Source organism: Grammomys surdaster, unplaced genomic scaffold (genome assembly GCF_004785775.1).
Source record: "Grammomys surdaster isolate TR1022 unplaced genomic scaffold, NIH_TR_1.0 61, whole genome shotgun sequence".
Lineage (NCBI taxonomy): Eukaryota > Metazoa > Chordata > Mammalia > Rodentia > Muridae > Grammomys > Grammomys surdaster.
This window is the reverse complement of record NW_021604563.1, coordinates 14,971,674-14,994,509: the sequence shown is the minus strand read 5'-3', so window position 1 is coordinate 14,994,509 and position 22,836 is coordinate 14,971,674. Positions and strand designations below refer to the sequence as shown.

Sequence of the window (22,836 nt, the reverse complement as noted above, 5' to 3'; positions counted from 1 at the left end):
CATAAACAATGTCTTTTGAAGTTTGTGTACACTATGAAGGGGTAAATGTAACCAAATAATAAATGGGCTATCTCACACAATCACCATTTTTCTGGTGGCAACACTTAATTCCCATTCTGTTCAGTTTTCAATACAACATCATCCTCATGAAACTGTATTCAAACTGCACAAGTAGCCCACCAAGTATACTCCTCCTTCTGACTACAATTATCATTCTTTGACCAACATCTTGCCCATCCCCTTGCTCCCACTCTTCCCAGCCTTCAAGGAGATGAATTTCTGTCGGTGGCGTGGACTCGCCTGTGAGATCACACAGACACCAAAGTTCTTCAGCAGATCTTTATTACGATGTTATAGAGAAAAGACCCGCTGGGAAAAGGCCGGCTGGTGGAAACCGGCTGGGAGAAAAGGCCCCGAGCCCCGAGAAGTCCCTGGTTAAATACCCCCTGGAGTGATGTGTACATATCTGGTTGGTTAATTGCCCATAAAATCCTATATGCCTCGGGAAGGGCTTGTGACTTCGCGCGCTTTCCCCTTACACAAAGACAGTAAATTACAGAACTTGTGAGAGCATCGGATTGCCAGAGATGTCTCTGCTTTCCACGGCTCTCTACATCTCCCCCTTTTTGTTTTAAATGAGAATCACAGGCACTGGCTATTTCCCGTGTCTTAGGCTAGTTGATGTTCTCCCATAGCCAGCATCAAAGAATGGTGAGCTCCCTGTCTTAGGCTACGAGGGTTGCGCACCCACACCTGGCATTCATTGAATGTGCGCCCCAGGTTGTGGCCACTCGTAATGCCCGTCATGGGGTAAACTCACACCACATGGTGTACCTCTGGCATATGCCATCAACCTATTCCCGTCGTTGGGACCAATGGCAGCTGGCCTGGAGACAAAAGATAGAGCTGTCCTTGGTCTGTCTGGCACGGTACCAATCAAACTCAAACTCAAGCCCGATCAAGCAGATTCCATTATGGGGGAATAAGCGATCAAGGACTAATAGTTTGAAACAGTCTCTCCCACCTTACCAGGTGCAATGGAAGCGAGTCCTCTGGGTGCAAAGGCTAGGGGAAACTGAGAGAGATGCAAACACCCATCCCTGTGCAATGGAGTCACCTCCTAGGGGTGCAAGGGCTGTTTGTCTCAAAATTTAGGTGCCAGAGCTACACAGACAAGGACCAGTCAGACTAAAACTCCTCACTGACCCAGTGTAATGGGCTGAGCCCTTGGGGTGCAGTAGCTGAGGATCTGTTTGTTGGCTATTTCTTTAGCATAGACAGCCAGATTTCGGGAGATGAACCTTGTTCTAAGGCTGCAAGTGCTTGGGTAATCATGACTTTGTCACGTTTCTGTTGAGCTCTGAGCTTGCAAACCAACCAGAGTATGAACACTAATCCACAACACAGGGTTGTACCAAACATGCCTACTCCCACCCACTCTTCAAAGAAAGAGAAGGCTGAAGAGATCCAGGTGGAGAGTCCTTCAGTCAGCGAAACGTCCACATGCGTTGAGTTGATGGCTGCCACCGCTGCTCGCAACTTTTCGAGAAGTTTATCAAATCCTTCTGACCATTCTCCTGCTAGGTAATGAGACAATTGTCTGGACAAATTAGCTGCTCGAGTAAAGTTTTCATATTGAACACTAGTAATACAGATTGCTCCCAGACTTCTTTCACATCCCAATTGTGCCAATTGAGAGAGGATATCTATCCTTTCTTCTACCAAGTCTAGGCACTGATTAACAATCATCAATCCGCCTTTCAATTCAGCATTAGCTGAAGTATGGAAGTTGGCTGCCTCTGTCACTGTAGCGGACAGCTGATTTAAGGCTGCTGCTGTTTGGACTTTGGTTGTCATAGCAATCCCAGCAGCTGTAGCTGCAATGGCAGTGACTGATATCACTGTTATTATGGCTGCAGTTATGCCAAAGTCTCTCTTTTGTCTGAATAATGATAAAGTAGAGGGTGTTTCAACAGGAACAGGAACCCATCGTGGCACTCTGGCAACCATGGCACGTTTAGCTTGTCCAACACCCCAACACTGAGACATCATGCATGAATCATTTGTGCATTTTTCAAATGAGGAATTGGAAAGAATAAACAAGAAGGGTGGAAAAACACACACTGGTGTAGGTGAAAATACTGTTTGATTTACAATGATCTTGTTAACTCCAGTAATTAACTGAATAGGATTTGTCAACTGAGGGATCAGATCTGCACTCTGTTTCACCATAGTTCCATTAATAACTCCTGTAAAGGATGTTCTTCCTGTCGCTCTGCCCTGGAGAAAGGCTAGAGTGTTGAGGTCGGTACAACTGCCATTAACTCCACAGAGTAGCCATTTGTGAAAAGGATTCATACTAATGCTCTGTAGAAAAGGACCCTTTCTCATTACCGCGTCAGCTCCAGGATCTCCCAACATATTGGGTGAAAAGGAAAAGGTTTCATTGGTGTCTGCCCATCGTGTTACTCTGGATTGACAATCAGACCAAGGCAGAACAGCTCCCTCATCTTCTAGACTACAAAAAGGAGAGACCTTAGGTTGATGAGGATGTTCTCCATCAATAAGTTTGGGTGATAAAAATGTTCCATCTATCCAAATGGCTGGTTGCAAAAAGGACTGTGAGAACTCTTTGACATAACTATTGTCCTTTTCATTATCATTCCTTTTAGTTGTTAGTTTAACCCAGCTTCTCTTTTCATAAAACCACCCCAAGGTTCTCTTCTAGAGAGTTATACAGTTTCCTGTCTCAGTAATCTGAAAACAGAGAGAACCCTGTTCAGGCAAGGAATGATTTTCTCCCAGGGGGGCCTGCGTTTTATCATAGGGAAGATAAGGTAGCCCCATGGTTCTATTAGTTGTAAGAAATCTTGGAAACACCATGGCATCATGTCAAACAGGTATAGGTTTAGGAAAAGCAGATAATATAGCCCATTGTTGTTCTCCCCATATACTAGGAACCCAATTTTGGAGGATCCAAATTAGGACTGGAAACATCTGCAGATGAATTCTTCGCAGTGTCATCTTCAGTCATCACGAGCCTTCGCGTCAGTCGCTCTGGTAGCCAGAATGGATTGTCTTCCTCCTGTGGAAAAACACAGACCGCTCCCCTGGATCCTATTAAAATAGGATCCGGGCCTTTCATTGTCTGGTCAAGACGTCCTTCCACTTGACCATCTCCTTTGGCCTATCAGGCGCTAAACAATGATGGTCAGCAGCCGAATGGCCCTGACTATCTAAATTTAAAAAATTGAGGGCAAAGAGTGCTATAGAAACAGTGACTCGTGGCACTGAGGGTAGAGCCTCCTCGACTCCCCCTTTTTGTTTTAAAAGATAATATTTAAGAGTACGATGATCCCGTTCTATAATGTCTTGTCCTTGAGGATTGTATGGTAGACCTGTCAGGTGAGTCACCTCTATTTGGAGACAAAATTATCCAAACTTTTGAGACGTATAAGTTGAGAATTTTAGGCTTTCCCCAGGCACTCTAGGCCTCAAGGCAATGTTGGATAACATGTGTTGCCTTTTTTCTCTATAAAGGGGAGGCAAATATGATTTCAGAACAGGTGTCAATAGAAACATGTAAATATTGAAGTCTCCCAAAAGATGGGAAATGAGTAACATCTATTTGCCATGATTAATCATGTGTAAGTCTTCAAGGCTTAACACCATTATGAAAATTGAGGACACTGAGAAGAAGTGTTGTTATTTTACTTGTACACTTTCTAGAAATATTAAATTATAGTCTCAAGATATTATTATTTTGATGATATAAAAAATAAGATTGTATGGCCAATTGTTTCTATATGGTCTATAATTTGACTGGTATACAAATCTGTTCTGGCATTGTCCTGGGCTCTAGGCAATCTAATGAACCCTTAAATGTCTTATAAAGAAACAGTACATGTTTCTTCAATTAAGCTGTATTTCTATAATTAACTGTAAAATTTGAGAATTAGTAATATCTAAAAGGGCAACAATTTTAAGTAGTTACAAACCATGAGCCATATACTGGCTATGAGTGTACCAATTGAAAGCTTGAATTTTCAGCATTTCAAACAGTTTCTACAGCACATAATTTAATTATTTGTGTTGAAGCAGGGGAAAATTCAAGAAAATGAACATGTGATATAATTACATATACTGTCTAATAAATTGATGAGGCATCTGTAAATATAGTAAACATTTTTTCTATGGGCTGCATGTAAATTTATAGGAAAAACAAAAGCATGTATAGAGAACAACTGTTAACAACTTGTCTTACGGATAATGATTATCAATTTTGCCTAAAAACTTTGCCAAGTAATAGGTCAAATATCATTATTTTCCAATAACCAACTTAATTTTTATTTGGAATAAAGAATTAGCATTTCATCTAAAATATTTTTAGGATTCTATCTTACAATCTTGTATTAACACTGTAATAGTTTCAAAATAAGATGTTCAAACTTTACTTGTAGATAGATGAATCCACATTAATGGTTTCTTTGGCCAAGGTCTGTTGTGAGCACATGAGTAGCAATAATGTAAACAGCCAACAATGTATCATGGTCTATATAATTTATCTTTTAATGACCAACAGCTTATTCTATACTTTTACAAAGCTATCTATTCCTCATCAGTTAACTGTTGAGGGGAATTAGGATTTGCATCTCCCTTGAAAAACATCGAACAGAGGTTCAAGTCCTCTTATGGTAAGTTTAAGATGAGGTTTTAGCCAATTAATATCTGTTAACTTGATTTTTAAGAATCATCAAAAGTAAACCAATTTTTGTATGTACGCCTGTAAGCCAGAAGAGGGCGCTAAATCCCACTACGAATGATTGTGAGCCACCATGGGTTGCTGGGAATTGAACTCTAAATATTTGTAGTTGTGAGCCTAGCCTTTAACGGCTGAGTCATCTCTCCAGCCCCCATTATCTATTCTTATTGGAATTTTCTGTGTCACAATCTGTTTAAGATGTAACTGAATTCTCAAATATTATAAAGATACTGTCTTTGAATCTTTTCTGGAGCAGCAAGTACTCCAAAATTTTGAAACTCATTGTATTAGAGCAAGGGTGTACAGAAAAACTCTTTTTAGAGATATCAGTTAACAAAATGAATAAAATACCCTGAGAGATTTAAATGTTTAATTTCTGTATTAAAGCAATAACAAATTCTTATATAAGACTATTAATCATTCTTTGAAGCAGCCTTTTAATGACATTGTTTCATGGGCTCTCAAGAATCACTAATAAATTCATTGGATTTAAACTCATCACCTTTACCAGGATGTAAAGGAACAATAAAAACAATCTTTTAAATCTATAATAATTCTATGTATTTACTAGAATGGTAACTGACGTAGGCAAGACAGGCTGTAATGTCTCATTAATTTCATAAATCTTAAATTTGAACTTTGTTTTTCGTTTAACTGAATAAGCAACTCCTTTTAGTTGAATGAGGGATCAGACAAACGCCAAGTTAAAGGCACTCTTGTCTTCTAATAATTGTTACATCAGCCACAGTATCTATTAATTTTTATTGGGGAGAGCAGCTCTCACTGCATTTTGCCAATTGCTTGGGGTCATTGCCATAGTGGCTAGTCTCTCAAACTTCATGGCTGTAAAATTAGCATCAAACCCATGCTTTTGAACTAACTCAGCAAGTTCTTTAATAGAAATATATTCTACCGATGTGTAAATGCAACTTCTTTTCGCAGCTTTAAACACTGGAAAGGCTTGAAACATCTTTCTTTGAAAGGAAGGTGGTTGCACCGCGCTTGTCTGCATAAGGCAGTGGTGCGCTCAAAATTGCAGCAGGGAGTGCTGCCTGAGAATTCCAGGGTTGCGGGGGAGCTGTAAGTGCGCGCTTTCTAATCCCCGCCTCCCTTTGTTCTCTGCTCTGCGGCTGCAGCCACCCACGTGAATGGAATCCTTCCGCCTCAAAGAGGACTACTTCTTCATCTCCTTCCGCCTCATAACGGACTATTTTTCTTTCTCTCTCTGGTTCTCGCTTGGAAGAGCCAGACCTCCCAGATTCATATTCATATAATTTAAGATTTTGCAATTCCTCTACTGGATATAGAGGCTTTTCCTTCGTAAAAAGACTCTCCCAGGAACCTTTCCGGTCCCTACTTCCCTCCCTCAGATCTAGTGTCTGGGGAGTTTCTGTAGACAGTCTACCCAAGCTTCTAACTGAGCTTGTGAGCGCTCTCCCAGATTCAGTTACTGGTAAATTTTTATCCTGCATCTCTTTCAGTATCTCCTGACTCACCACAATAGCTGAGCTACATTTTTGATCCTGTAAGCACGACCGTATCAATTTCCACAATGGGCATGTGCCTGGCCTCAACTTCCCATTTTGCTGTTCTTGAATTAGATCCTGTTCTAACCTGTCCCAGGAGGCGAGCGTCAGCGTTCCTGTGCGAGCGTACCAAGGCGACACTCTATTTTTTTGACAAAGTTTTCCAATGTATGAGCAGAAACTTTCAGTTTGTGTTGTCCCAGGAGCGTCTGAAGCCCTATCACCACTGACTGTGAGGATGAGGACCCCATGCTGTATCTTTGGGGGGAATCTGACTCTCCGGGAAAAGCTCTGCTCCGTAGCTCACTCGTGGCTAATTAATTATGCGGAGCCTCTGCCTGTTCGTAAAAACCGCTGCCTGAAGCAGCGCCCAGCGGAGGGCGGGATTACGGCTCTGCTTGCTCGCTGAAGCCCGCGGCTCAAGGCAGCTAAAGGAAAGGCGGAACCAAGTTTCTTTTGCCTTGGAAAAATCGCACCGGATTGAAAAAACTGCTGGAAGGGGACCGGACCAACTCTCTGCTAGAAGGGGGGGGGGGGCGGCTCAAGCGGCAAGATTCTAACAGGCGTACCGGTGAAAGCAATATAACAGCAATAGAAATAAAATTAAAGCCGGCACAAGGATAGCCAACGCTTCCACTGCAGCTTGTGATTTAGGGGAAATATGAAAAGATTCAGGATTAAACATACCTCGCTGATTCTGTCTTCCACTGCAGTCTCTTAAGGTTTTACTCCGGATGGGAGGGCCTTCTCTCCACAGGGTACCTTCGAATTTCCCGGGATTTCGGCCCCTCTTATGTCGGTGGCGTGGACTCGCCTGCGAGATCACACAGACACCAAAGTTCTTCACCAGATCTTTATTACGATGTTATAGAGAAAAGACTCGCTGGGAAAAGGCCGGCTGGTGGAAACCGGCTGGGAGAAAAGGCCCCGAGCCCCGAGAAGTCCCTGGTTAAATACCCCCTGGAGTGATGTGTACATATCTGGTTGGTTAATTGCCCATAAAATCCTATATGCCTCGGGAAGGGCTTGTGACTTCGCGCGCTTTCCCCTTACACAAAGACAGTAAATTACAGAACTTGTGAGAGCATCGGATTGCCAGAGACGTCTCTGCTTTCCACGGCTCTCTACAGATTTCAGGTTCCACAAGGGTGAGATCACACAGTAGCTCTTTCTGTGCCTGGCTGGCCTAGGACGGACAAAGCTGTGGGCTCCATTCCCAGCACTGTACAGACCAGGAGCAATGGCACACACCTGTAATCTCAGCTCTCAAGAGTCAGAGGCTGGAAGAGCCATAGCAAGTTGGAGGCCAGCTTGAAATATACAAGACTCCTCAGAAGAAGAAATACATTTAGGTCTAGTGTTGACATCAGTTGCTCTGAAATTAGGGATCATCTCTTGTTACCGTTGCAGTACTCTTAAGATATATGTACACAAAAGAACCAACCCCACTAGTCACATGAATTAAATGAACAAACAAAACAAAGTAACACTATTCACTGTCACAAAAGCAGACTTGTTGAAGGTTCTTAATAACAGAGCATATCATCATCCCACTAGGCACCTCGGACACCCACAGCCCTTGATTTATACCAGAATGCAACATGACTTTACTTTTGTCTCCAGGCACCATGTTATCATGAGTAAAAAGCAGTATCTGTATTTGGCTCAAGGATGAGAGAACAGAGGGTAACATTTGCCCTCAGTGATGAGGATCAAATAAACTAATCTGTGCCAATTATCCCCCTCTACATTCTTATACCAGGGTAACAGCCTCTATGGAAATTTCCCAGCTGGCCAAGAATTAAGACAGGAAGGACATAATCAAGACATGGAAAGGACACCCACCTCTGCCCACCTCCCACGAGGCTGGCTGCATCCCAATCCAGCACTGGCCTTGGTTTGTCCTCTGGCAGCTCTGCAGTGACTGATGACAGCAAGTGCAGTCTGGTTTCTGTGACTGCTGGATTCCCTTGAAAGCCATCCACCAGGAAGCCCCTGACGGGTCACTTGGCTGTCTCTCGTGCCGACTTCAACCTCTCTTCCATCACATCTCCACCTTCAATCACTCCAATGATCATACTTTTCAGAAGGATCTCAGACTCTTCCTGTAGTCGCAAACAGCTGTCCAGGAACAGAAGTGACCGACCCACAGACTTCCTGGCCCTTTTTATGGAAGTTGCTTCTGCACAAGATGCCTCTCCATCCGAGAGGCACTGGAACCAATCTGGCTGCAGGGCTTCCTGAATTGCCATGAACTTGGAAACAGTCATTTCCACTCACCCTCCAAAACCCCACACAGACACAGACTTATTTGTTACATAACCAGCTGGGCCAGGGCTGACAGGATCGTGAAGGGAACAATAGAAGAGCGATTCTGGCATGCCTATAAAGCTTCCAACTCCTTTCTTATACTCTGCCAAGATTTCATGATGTTCTGCTAGGGATCACAGTGTGAGCTGGGCCATGGCTGGAACTCCATGGATATTCTGCAGTGTCTGATGTGTCAGGTGTGGGGTAGAGCCAGTCCTGGTGTACAGAAGACAGCCTGGAATGTCCACTGTGCAGTCGCCTGCTTTTATTTAGCACAGTTTTAAAAGTGGATTATAGTTGTTACAAAATTTTAAAACATTTAAATATTGATTATTGCCTAGAATCCTTTCATACCAAACAAATATTCTTTTCATAATCAAATAATCCTCTAGAACACACAGAATTTGCTTCTATAATTTGCTTCTAGAAGTTGCTTGAATGTGTGTATGAACCACATGAATGTCTGGTGCCTACAGAGGTCAGTATACCTCTGTAACTGGAGTTACCATGCGGGTACTGATGATCAAACCTCAATACTCTATAAGAGGATTCAGTGTGCTTAATTGCTGAGCCATATCTCCTGTCTAAACATGCTCCATTATTGAAGAACCTGTCTGGTAGTTTTAAAATGATGAATTGTAACTGGCCTGGCAGAAATGTTTCCTTAGGATACATAAATACATACATACATACATACATACATACATACATACATACATACATACACGTATGTGCATGCATGCATATATATATATATATATATATATATATATATATCTTTACAATATGCTTTTCTGTAAAGGCTGTGTACAAATTTAGATGTAGTTTACTTTTACAAGTTTTTATATTAGAATGTCCATATCAGTTTATTTATGTTTAGTTGTACTAAGCAATATATCTTAAACAAATATAAAAGATTGATAGGCAAGATTTAGGCATAGAAGGTAATGTATTTACTGGTAACATAAGAAGAACTCACCAATTAAGTTGTGCTTCGGATACAGAATTGAATTCTAGAAGGTGCACTGAAATATAAAGATTCAAAAACCTCAGCTCCCGTGTCACCCCATTAACCTTTACACACATAAACAGTATCATTTGTAACACTGTATTTGCTGATTTGTAAATCTATCTTTTTCTTCATCTATTGTCAGTTTCCATAGGATGGAAGTTAAGTTTCTTTATCTAGAGGCCTTAAATCATAATTTTTAGAAATGACTGGTGAGTAAATTTTTATCACTCTATATTTCTGCTATACTGCCTTGTAGCAACTATGTAGCATTTCTTTCATATGCTTTTAAATATGAAGTAATCTTGAGAAAGTAATTCACATTATTCCAAAGTGTTAAAAGAATCCCTCCAAAAGAATCTGATGAATAATGTTTACAAATACTGAGCTTGAGTAATTAGTAAATAAACAAATAGAAGAAAGGAGAAGAGGCAAAACTCTGAAATTCCTTTCATTGTAATATTGGTTCTGCCATAACAGATTCTATATTGCTGTCAAAATTTTATATATTGACTTTAAGTATTTCAGCCCAACAAGGTGCCATAGAAAGCAGAAACTCTGATTGTTTTGTTGTTGTTATTTTCAAATTCATATCTTGACCCAAACATGAACAGAAATACTATCAGAAAATAAAATACTATTATCATCATCTTAAAACTCTAGTATGCTATGGGTCATATTTAAGCAAACATTTATTTTTCATGTCATTTGACATTCTGTCTCAAATATACTAAAAGTCAAATTAAGTTTCACTGGATATTCAAAGTCATCATTGCACACATAGTTTCTTGACATTATGAAGAAGGTATTTTGATGCCTTTGACAAAAAAACAATACATTTCCTTGTACAAAATAAACTACATCCTGTGCCCATGACATTCACTTTAATGTAGTAATCTACCTTTTCCTCAATACTCTTTATAATATGCTTTGGTGAAGCTACAGAGTTGAGCCTTATCTGTGAGTACAATGAAAATCTGATTGAAGGCCATCTGACATTTTTAATGAAATGCTTATGTAGTGAAGTACTTTCATGACAGACATGTGAGTTATACATACAAAAAAGAGAATAGTCTGAAAGGGCATGTTGATTTTTAAATTAGATTTAATAACAAACATGTATAATATATACATTTCTTTTATCAACGGTTTTGTCTAAAAAGACACACACACACTGATATTGAACAACCAAAAGTTAAGTCTATTAAAATTAATTGTCTTTCTTGGTAATTTTTAAAAATAATCTCCAATGTAGTTATATTTGGTCAGAATTGATGGTTGTTTTAATAGCTATCTAGCCAAAGGTGCATAGTGGGTCAATACAACATAGTAATTGAAGGGATTATGTACCCTGAGGAATGATGAGCATGGTTTTGAATCCAGTTATTATTTTTAGGTAGCTGTATAGTCTTGTGTAACTCCCAATTTTTTCTTCCATTATAAAATGGTAAAAATTGTTATAAAAGTGAGATTATGTGAGTAATATGTTGGGTACATGCCTGGATTAGTCAAATTTTAATAAATTGTTTGTATCCTAATGAAATATCATGGATAATTTAAAATCAATTTTTATAATTTTGATACAGTTTGGTCACACTGAGGACTTAAAAACTCTTGAAAGCATTCAATTTTCAAATGAACATCCATTGCATTATAGAGTACCAATAACATGAAATTAAAAGTAGCTGTGGTTGAAGATAATACAAATTGCAAACTGTGCTAAAATATCAACTATTATTTACATATGACAAAGATGTAATTTGAACTTGTGAGAACAACTTTGTCTTTAATTAGCACTTAATCAGCTTCTAAATCAGCATGTTTTTCACTTTTTATTAAAAAATGAAAATGATTCATTCATCTTTTAATTGAAAGTGAGAGTTGAAACAGACACAGTAACAGTAAAAATGGTAATTAAGTAGCAGCTACTTTAATATTCAATGTTCTACAGCTTGGAAGGCGGGACAAAGAAGCAGCAAGGATCATATCTCACTGAAAACAGGCCAGCATCCAAGACTAGTCTCGCCATTTTAGTTTCATAGCTTGCCAAAAGCTGTTAGAGAAAAGAATGACTTTCAACATATTGCTAATGATAACCATGATAGTTATTTGTTCCTCATATATTTAGTAAGTGATTCTCATAAATATAAATAAAATAAAGGTTTCATGAATACATTTTATCACATCACTATTAAAGAGCAGCATGGCCTCATTAGAGGAAGGAAAAATATGTCATTTTTGAATGGGACTTATCAACATTGGATTGCATTCCAGAGGATGCTTAAATGTGTTCATTATTATTATTTTTAATCTGCAACTCACAAAATCCCAATTTGGTCTGGAACTCACTTTATAGCATTAGATGATCTTGAATTTCTGATCTTTCCATCAACATCCCTAATACTGGAATATTGTAGTCAGGCACCATCAAGCCAAGTTTATGTGTTGCGGGGAATTGAACCCAGGATTATGTACTTGTGAAGCAATGATTCTATCAACTGGTATAGTTTTAAAATATATTTTATTCTGCAAATTGAGGAAGAAAAAAGTTATTGTATATAAGATAGGTAATTTCTGTTTCATCAGCCTCAAACATCAATTTATGAACCTCTTATATTTAGATGTACAATGACTTTAATAAAAATTCTATATATACCATATGTTAATCAGAAGAAAACTGAAATTACTGAATTTACTACTGTATTTCCTATTTCCAGACAAGGTAATTCGGATTATCCCAAACTGTTGTTCAATTTTGGAAATTGTTCCTCCTGGCTGCCTTCTAACCACTAGCTCATAGAAGTTTATTTTATGTGCAGGCAGTCTGCATGAAACTTGCTTTTATAAGTTCTTATTGTTTTGCTCTCTCTCTCTCTCTCTCTCTCTCTCTCTCTCTCTCTCTCTCTTTCTCTGTGTGTGTCTCTCTGTCTCTGTCTCTGTCCCTGTCTCTGTCTCTCTCTGTCTCTCTGTCTCTGTCTCTCTGTCTCTGTCTCTCTGTCTCTGTCTCTGTCTCTCTCTCTCTCTCTCTCTCTCTCTCTCTAATAAAAATCTTATTTGTTTCCTTTCCTTCTGCTCTTTTGCATAGAAACACAGAATCTATAAACTGGAAGATGACTATCGATCACTAAATATGCTCTTAAATAAATTGTACATAAAGCTTAGTTTATTCCGTTTCAAGCTATTATCATGTATCAGTAACAAGTTCTGTTCCACATGTAGAAGAAAACAAGGTAACTACATTATACAGATAGGGAAGAAAGAGGAAAAACTATCTGTCTAACTTGTTACAAGGGGTAGCACTAACTTCCCATGGGAGTTCTTTTGTCATACTATTCAACTATCTGTAGTTTGAAATTGTGACTAGATGTAAGCTTGATGGTAAGGTAAGTGACTTAAATTGTATTGGTTTTAATCCATTTATTTTCCACACAATAGACAGAGTCAATATAATCTACATAGTAATAGAGAGAAAGGTACATAATGAACATAGTAGATACCAACCATGTCTCCTGCTGCCAGGGACCATATTATTGCAAAGGAGGAAAAGTGAACAGAATGTAACTAATAATTAACGTAAAATCAAGCCTAAAAGAGGCTTTAAAACATTCACTGTGCTATGAACCTGTATAGGAGAATAGAATCTAAATTATCAGGGGAATCAAGAAAGGATTCCCTGGGGAAAAATAATATAGAGCTAAGAATAGGTGCTGTAGGAATCAAAAAGGGCCAAATGGGAGAGTCATTGTTTAGGCAACTTATAGTGTATGTCTGTAACAGGAAACAACAGAAGCATTCAAAGCACACCTTCTGGGACCATGCAGAGAGAGCTGTAAGGAAGGAATTGGTGAGCAACAGAATTGTAAGGTTAGGGGCCTTATGGCTAGCTATAAGGAAAAAAAGAACTAATGATTTGAAGCTATGGACTTTTGGAAGCTATATAGTAAATTCCAGTTTTCAGTAAGTTGTGATAAATAATCCTTTTAACCATCATACTTTTAAAATTTGTGAAAAAACATTAAAGGGAATATCAATCATAGGAAAGAGGTACAATAAAGTATAAAAATGCAAGAGCTTGTGAGTAACATTTAGAAATATACCCCAATTGTCCAGCTGTTTCAATGCTGAGGATATATCCAAAGAAATTGAAATCAGGACATGGAGGAAATACAGTCATGCAGGATTATTCACAATTCCTAAGGCATGTAATCATTCCACAATCCTAGTAGTAAATGAATGGATTTTAATAAGTATGTGTATATTTAATGGCTTAATATAGGTTAGGTCATGAAAAGAATTAAATCCTATGATTTCCAGAACTATGAATAGAACTGGAAATCATCAGGTTAAATGAAATAAGTCAAAAATAAAGAGAAAAGTATCACTATTCTCGTTTACATGCAGAAAATAAGATATTGATTTTTACAGTATTAGAAAGTGAAACAGTGTTTAACACAGAATAGGAAATTCTTGGAGAGGGAGAATGAAGAGAGGGAGATTAATACAGAAGTGCAGTTGTATAAGGAGGATGGCTTATAAAGTTCTATAATATAGTTACATAGCTATAGTTTATATTAAATATTTCAGATGGAAGGTTTGCCAATTAGCCAAGTATTATTCATTATGAGTTTTATGTGTGTGTGTTGAAATGCCATACTTTATCTTATAAATATGTATTATTTGAAATGTGTCCTTACTGTCAATTAACACAACTAGGATTGTTATAATGGATCAAAGTGTAAAGACTCATCCCACAAGTTCTAATAGTCAGAATTGGAACTTAGAGACCCACATGGTGATGGAGAGAACAAACTTCTACAATTTCCTTCCTCACACTCACATACAGTGTGTCATGATGCCACTCACAACTACATACACATATGAACTAAGTAAATACATGTAAACAAACATGTTCAATGATTTTAAAATCTATTTTATTTCTGGTTGAATATGTATACATGCATATGACTTTTTTTTGGTTTGGGGGAGGTGATGACATGCAACATTTTTGTGCATCATTTATTTTATTCAATGAAAAAATGATTGGACTATTATCATCAGTTAAGAAATATTTGCGTACTTTAATAACCAGGGACTATTATGAAAATAGCTATAATAAGCATTGTTCTGTAGAGTAAGGGAAGCAAAGTGACTACCTATGATATGGTAGAAACAATGAATAGGATGAATAATGTGCAATTTGGGGAATGGAGTACTGTAGTATAAAAGCTATCTTCTGCTTCCAGAAGTGGTGAAGGCAACGGTTTTTGTCAGTATAAATATAGTTTCTCACATTTTAATTCAATCTAAACCAGAAGTAAATTTAATTCAGATGTATTATACAATATATTTCAGAATAAGTCAAAGAAGAATAAGGATATGTTTTTAATAAGAAAAATATTATTTCTGTATTTTACCATGTATACAAAATTTGATTTAACATAATTGAAACAAACCACATAGATCTTATTATATGTTTTAGACATTACAGACAATAGCCAATATTATTGGTTACCCTCCAAAACCTTATAGCATGATCCTATTGCTTGAGTCAGAGAGCATGAAGAACTCAAGTTGGTATATTCACTCAGAAGCGTCAGCTCTACTAGCTAGCTTTCATAGCACTTAAATGTGCTATATATGCCACTAGAGAACAAAAGTAGCCATTAGGTTTGTTCAGTTAAGTCTGTGAGATACAACAATGACTTGCTTAGCAAGACATGCATGCTTGAGCAATAGTGCCATGAACACCATGGGACTAATCAACTTCTTTCTGATTGTATGTAAGAACCACAGGTCAAGATGAAACCCATTACCTGGTAAGAGAGGTCATAGAATCTAAGGGAGAACCTACTATTGTTTTGCTAAATGAACTTAATTTGAAACTGCATCCTAATGACTTATTGTTGTGCACATGCATTAATAGATCGCTCAACTCTCATCAGAGAAGCTTCTATTTGAAACAGGTATCAATTAACACAGATTTGGTAAAAGTATAGAGAATAAAAAATTTCCAAGTGCTCTGCAATAAATAAAATATTTATCTCATACTCTCTCGTCCCAAGGCTCAGAAATTATTGCAGAAGAAGAATATAGAAGCCAGAAGCAGTGGGTAGCAATAAGCAAACAGTGTCTTCCAGACACAGTTGGGAAAGTATGCTTACACAACAGTTGTAAGAGCATGCACAAGACCTGTCTGAACTCAAGTCAGGACAAACCCTAACATGGAGAAGAGCGGTCAACACAAAATTCCACCCCTAGCCAAGGATCTTTTATTAATTCATAGCTTTTTGGAAAAGACAGTTGGTTTTCACTAAGAGTATAGCCTATAGTAAATCCACCATGCTCCATTAGAAGGCCACATATTCAGAACTATATGAACAAAACAAATTTGGATTGATGGGTTTATAAAACAATAAGAAAACACAAAGGTGGTTGAATGTGGGCAAGATAGTGTTGGGAAAAGTTTGGAGAGGGAGAGCATTCAATGAAAACACATTGTTAAAAAAATCTCAAAGGATTAATAAAAATGAAAGAACATAAATAAATCAGCAATTTCATGCTTAGTGTAAGAGTATTAAATAGTTACAACTTTTTAATTTATAGACTTCTAGTTGCGATAATTTTTTTTTGTTTTTGCTGTTGTTGTTGTTATTTCGAGACAGGATTTCTCTGTGTAGCCATGGCTGTCCTGGAACTCACTCTGAAGACCAGGCTGGCCTCGAACTGAGAAATCTGCCTGCCTCTGCCTTCCAAGAGCTGGGATTAAAGGTGTGAGTACACTGTAAGTGTCTTCAGACACACCAGAAGAGGGCATCAGATCCTATTATAGATGGTTTTAAGCCACCATGTGGTTGCTGGGAATTGAACTCAGGACCTCTGGAAGAGCAGTCAGTGCTCTTAACCACTGAACTATCTCTCCAGCCCCTCTAGTTGTGTTTAAACATCTTGATTAAGATAATATGAAATTTTGGGAGAGAGGTTTCAAGGTTGAAATGAAAGAACCATCAAACAATTGATGTCTAACAATTGGCTAGAAGGCAAAAACTTGCTTATCTCAAGAAAGAGGGAGGGGGAGAGAGAGAGAGAGAGAGAGAGAGAGAGAGAGAGAGAGAGAGAGGGGAGAGGAGAGGAGAGGAGAGGAGAGGAGAGGAGAGGAGAAGAGAAGAGAAGAGAAGAGAAGAGAAGAGAAGAGAAGAGAAGAGAAGAGAAGAGAAGAGAAGAGAAGAGAAGAGAGGAAGATAATGGGGAGAAGAAAAAGAAAAAAATGTTCTAATTTTTCATATAAAGAGATATACTTTTAAATATAGAAGAATTTTTTACTCTTTGCAGGAGTACAAGTTATACATAGGCCATTTGTTAAAGAGTTCTTGTTATACACACTTCTCACTAAGGCATAGTAAAAAAAAAATCGTTATTTGGATTACAGTGAAGATCTTATGAAAAGTTAAGAAAGTTAACACATTCAATATATGAGTATTTTTGATGACGGAAGCCAAAAGAATGAAAGCAATGGGTTTTTCTCTCAAGTTTAGTTCAAACACAATGAGTCCTATGAAACTATAGTCTAATGTCAAATGAAATCTCACAGTATGCTAACAGAAGTGTTCATAATAAGACTAGTTTACTTCATCTGAAAACAGAAAATGAAAGAAGCACTGTAGCATATGAAAACAGGTGTAAGGGGAGTAATTAACATAGACTGTGTATATTAGTAATGCACTGCAAACCAGGGAGTTTTCTGTAGTAAGCTGTATTGCACTGAACACAAGGTGGCAAGGAAAAATGACCATTTGTACATCATTAGCATTTGAAAACACAGTTCATTAGAAATATGCAAATGAGTTAACAGCAGATTAAGACATGGAGATCAACTCAGCTGAAGTTTTAAAGTGCCTGCTTACACAATCTTTAGTAATATGAAATGTGGATAAAGCTATGTCTAACTGATAAATATAGCCATTGTAAGATTTTAAAAATGATTCTCTATAGATGTTCATATAGCTAATGTCACTAAAATATATTGTAAATGTGTAATCAAACTTCAACTATAGATAATTGTGTCTGATAAATGATAAATAGCTACACTGCTGAAACTATATTCTGAAGCTGAGCTGTGGTTAAATAGCATGCTTTAGAATTCTGAATGTGGAAGATTCAAACTAAATGTCTAAGATTCAAACTAAACGTCTAAAGTATCAAAAGTGCTTCTTTAAAATACAGGCTGGGAGCATGGTTTGATGTTTATTAAATTACAGCCCATGAGCCTACAATATCAGCAGACACTACCCAAGATAACGCTTAAATTTACTCAAGATTGAGAGTTAAACTAATGCCAGACCATTGCTGCTCCTTGCCAGAAATTTCTCAACTCTAGGAGCAGTATACCAAGGTTATTTAAGAAAATTCAGGCTATGATAAATATGGAAGTGAAGTGAAAAAAAAATACACAAATTTTGGGGAAAAAACTCCAGCTAAATATATAAAATTTTTGATAAAAAGAACAGTATTCAACCTTTTTCTCTGTTAAAATCTACACAGAAGAAAAGATTTATCATATAAATATGACTAGAGAGATTTTTTTTTTACAGTGCAATAATACTTCTGGTTTAGACTTCTGGTTTTTAATTAAGTACAACATAGCTTTATTTAAATTGCTGAATTACCCTATAATTCAATTACTTGTAACATCTTTAAAGGGATAAAATGCATTTATATATGAATACATATAGTTCCTATGATAGAATTGTAGGAACTATCATATGTTATATGTAACTAATATGTATAAAACATCTTATAATTGTTATTAGAAAGGTTAGTATTCAGTGAATAAATTATATTGTGAATCAAAGTAGTTAGGCTACTCAAGAAAAACTAGATCTCACATACATAACTTTTTATTTATTTTTAACAACCAACGAGACATTCTTTATAAGAAGAACATGATATTGTATTTAAAACCAAAATAGAATTACTTTATTCTGCTTGACAATTGAAGTCCCATTATAGTGAATTCACATCACACTTATCTGTTAACACTGGAATTATATTTTATGTTTGGAAATCACTTGGCAATTCCCCAATGCCTGAGGTAGCCTTAACACTACAATTTTAATACACAAGTTTTCCAAGAGTTATTAAATAAGTATTTATTCATGGTGTAAAAGTGAAGAAATCATGTCATACATGGATAACCATTAGAGTAAAAAGGATGGAAATCAAACTGAGTTAAACTCCCAAATGTATCTTTCATGATAGCATATAAAGTATAAAACTGCTTCAGACGTACTACAATAGAGATTCTCTATATCAGTGTAAACTCAAAACACTAACATAAGGGTTTCAGCTCTCTAAGTAGTGTTGTTTTCTTTAATTATCTGATTCTGCTTTATTATCAAATGAAAATATATGTACCTAAATCTATATTGTCAGAGATAAGTGATACATTTCACTTTAAATCATGTCCAAAAAACCCCAAATCTTCTCACTGTAGTTTTTAAAAATAAAGAATTTGCCACACTATCAGTATATTCCTTAGAGGATTTATCTAAGCTTGCTAAAATCATTGGCTTTCCTTAAGTCACCTTTTAAAAGATAAGCCTTGTCTAAGGTATTGTTCAAAAGTTATTTACCTTCCAGCAAAAACTTTTTCTTCTTCTATTGATAATGATTTCATTAAGCAATAAATATGGTAATTAGAAAACATTATAATTGTTTTTTTTTTTCTGTACCCCAGAGCTGACCTGAGCCACAGCTCTCTATATCCGAATTCCTCCTGGAGATAACTGGTCTCCCAGGAGTGCTGAGACACAAGCCACAGTCTGATTCAGCATGATCAGCTAACACTAGAGATAACCAGATGGCAAGAGGCAAGGCAAGAACAGAATCAACAGAAATGAAGGCTACTTGGAATCATTAGAACCCAGTTCTCCCACCACAGCAAGCCCTGGGTACCCCAACACACAAGAAAAGCAACATTCTTATTTAAAATCACATCTCAGGATAGTGATAGATGACTTTAAGAAGGACATGAATAACTTCCTTTAAGAAATACAGGAGAGCACAGGTAAACAAGTAGAAGCCCTTAAAGAGGAAATGCAAAAATCAGTTAAAGAATTACAAGAAAACACAAACAGGTGAAGGAATTGAACAAAACCATCCAGGATCTAAAAATGGAAATAGAAACAATAAAGAAATCACAAAGGGAGAAAGCCCTGGAGATAGAAAACCTAAGAAAGAGATCAGGAGTTGCCCCGGAACGCTCGGGGATTCGAGAAAACCCTAGGGAAGGGGGCAAAAGAATGAAGGGACAAGGGACACAAGAACGGAGAGCAAGTCTGGGGTTCCGATCAGCCTCTGAAACTTTAATTTTGGGTGCAGGTTATAAAGACACAGCAAGCCGGGAAGTTTTGGTGAGGGTCATTGCTTAGGGCTATCCCACTGTTGAATGCTTATTGTCCTAGACCATCCCACTGTCATATGCTTAATGCCCTAGACCATCCCACTGTCATAACCAGCTCCTAGGAAATGCCAGATGTTCTTTAAGTTCCTGGGACCTGAGACTTTGTTTCCCAGAACAGCAGGTAATTTCCTGGGTTTGGCTCCCGGCAAGGAGTCATAGACACAACCATCACCAACAGAATACAAGATATAGAAGAGAGAATCTCAGGTGCAGAAGATATCATAGAAAACATTGACACAACAGTCAAGGAAAATACAAAATGCAAAAACCTCCTACCAAAACATACAGAAAATCCAGGATACCATGAGAAGACCAAACCTAAGGATAGTATGTATAGAAGAGAGCAAAGATTCCCAACTTAAAGGGCCAGTAAATGTCTTCAACAAAATTATAGAAGAAAACTTTCCTAACCTAAAGAAAGAGATGCCCATAAACATACAAGAAGCCTACAGAACTCCAAGTAGATTTATCCAGAATAAAAATTCCTCCCATCACATAATACTCAAAACACCAAATACACAAAACAAAGAAAGAGTATTAAAAGTTGTAAGGAAAAAAGGTCAAGTAACATATAGAGGCAGACCTATCTGAATTATACCAGACTTCTCAACAGAGACTGAAAAATAGATCCTGGGCAGAGGTCATACAGACCCAAAGAGAACACAAATGCTAGCCCAGACTACTATACCCAGCAAAACTCTCAATTAATGTAGATGGAGAAACAAAGATATTCCATGACAAAAACAAATTTACAGAATATCTTTCCACAAATCCAGCCCTACAAAGGATAACAGAGGGAAAACTCCAACACAAAGAGGGAAACTATACCCTAGAAAAAGCAAGATAGTAATCTTCTTTCAACAAACCCAAAAGAAGATAGCCACACAAACATAATTCCACCTCTAACAACAAATATAAAAGGAAGCAACATCACTTTTCCTTAATATCTCTTAACATCAATGGACTTATTTCCCCAATAAAAACACAAAGACTAAAGACTAGATATGTAAACAGGACCCAGCATTTTGCTGCATACAGGAAAAATACCTCAGTGGCAAAGACAGACTACCTCACAGCAAAAGGCTGGAAAAATTTTCCAAGTAAATGGTCCCAATAGAAAAGCTAGAGTAGCCATTCTAATATCAAATAAAATCAACGTTCAACCAAAAGTTATCTAAAAAGATAAGGAAGGACACTTCATACTTGCCAAAGGAAAAGTCTACCAAGATGAACTCTCAATTCTGAACATATATGCTCCAATTGCAAGGGGACCCACATTCATAAAAGAAACTTTACTAAAGTTCAAAGCACACATTGCACCTCATACAATAATAGTGGGAGAGTTCAACACCCCACTCTCATCAATGTACAGATCATGGAAACAGAAACTAAACAGAGACACAGTGAAATTAGGAGAAGTTATGCAACAACCCAGATGTCCCTCAACAGAGGAACGGATACAAAAAATGTGGTACATTCACACAAGCGAATATTATTCAGCTATTAAAAACAATGACTTCATGAAATTTACAGGCAAATGAATGGATCTAGAAAATATCACCCTGACTGAGGTAACTCAGTCACAAAAGAACACACATGGTATGTACTCAGTGTAAAGTGAATATTAGGCAAAGAGTGTGGAATACCCACAATAAAACTCATGGACCACATGAAGCTCAAGAAGAAGGAAGACCAAAGAATGTATGCCTCAGTCCTACTTAGAAGGGGAAACAAAATAATCAAGGAAAGTAGAGGGTGGGAGGTATTTGAAAGGAAGAGAAAAGGGGAGAGGGAAAAGAGTAGAAGAATAAGGTAAGGGAGGAAGTTGAACAGAGGTATGTAGCAATGGGGGATAGGGAACTTGGGGTAGCAACTATAAAGTCCCAGATGCCAGGAAACAAGAGCCTCTCAGGACCCCATGGGGATGACATTAGCTGAAATACATCATAAGGGGGAGGGACAACCTCTTGAGATGATATCCCAATGTTAGGTATGGCCCCCTGTTGAGGGATGGGGCCACCTACCGATTTCCAAAATTTTAACCCAGAATTTCTCCTTTCTAAAGAAATATAGGGACAAAGAGTGGAGCAGAGACTCAAGGAAAGGCCATTCAGAGACTGGTTCACCTGGGAATCCATCCCGTATACAGACACCAAACTCAGACACTATTGCTGATGCCAAGAAGTGCTTGCAGACAGGAGCCTGATTCATCTGTCAACTGAGAGGCTCTTCCAGATCCTGACCAACACAGGATGTGGATGCTTGCAGCCAACCATCAGACTGAGCACAAGGAGCCCAATGGAGGAATTAGGGGAAGGACTGAAGGAGCTGAAAGGGCCTTATCTGGCATCAATGGGAGGGGAGGCCCTGGGTCCTGTGAAGGCTCGATACCCCAGTGTAGAGGAATGCTAGGGCAGTGAAGCAGGAATGGGTGGGTGGGCCCCCGAGCACCCTCATAGAAGCAGGGTAAGCAGGATGGGATAGAGGTTTGCAGAGGGAAAACTGGGAAAGGGCATAATATTTGAAATGTAAATAAATGAAATATCCAATTAAAAATAAATAAATAAATAAAATAAACATTTTAATCAATGTAAACACACAGGTTGAAAACAGTTGTCTAATTTTGCTTCATATATTACTTCCTATGTCAGAATAAATATGCTATATAAGAAATGAATTGAAGAATGTGAAAGCATGTAGAGTACTGGAAGAAAGTTGTAAAGTGTGAGTAAATCAACTTCTTGCTCTACTCATATATGTATATATATAT

General features: G+C 37.7%; 1 pseudogene; it reads right to left on the bottom strand.

Moving 5' to 3' along the window:
- Window positions 1-7,005: 7,005 nt before the first annotated feature.
- LOC114627793 lies at window positions 7,006-10,976 on the bottom strand (annotated as a pseudogene).
- Window positions 10,977-22,836: the final 11,860 nt, after the last annotated feature.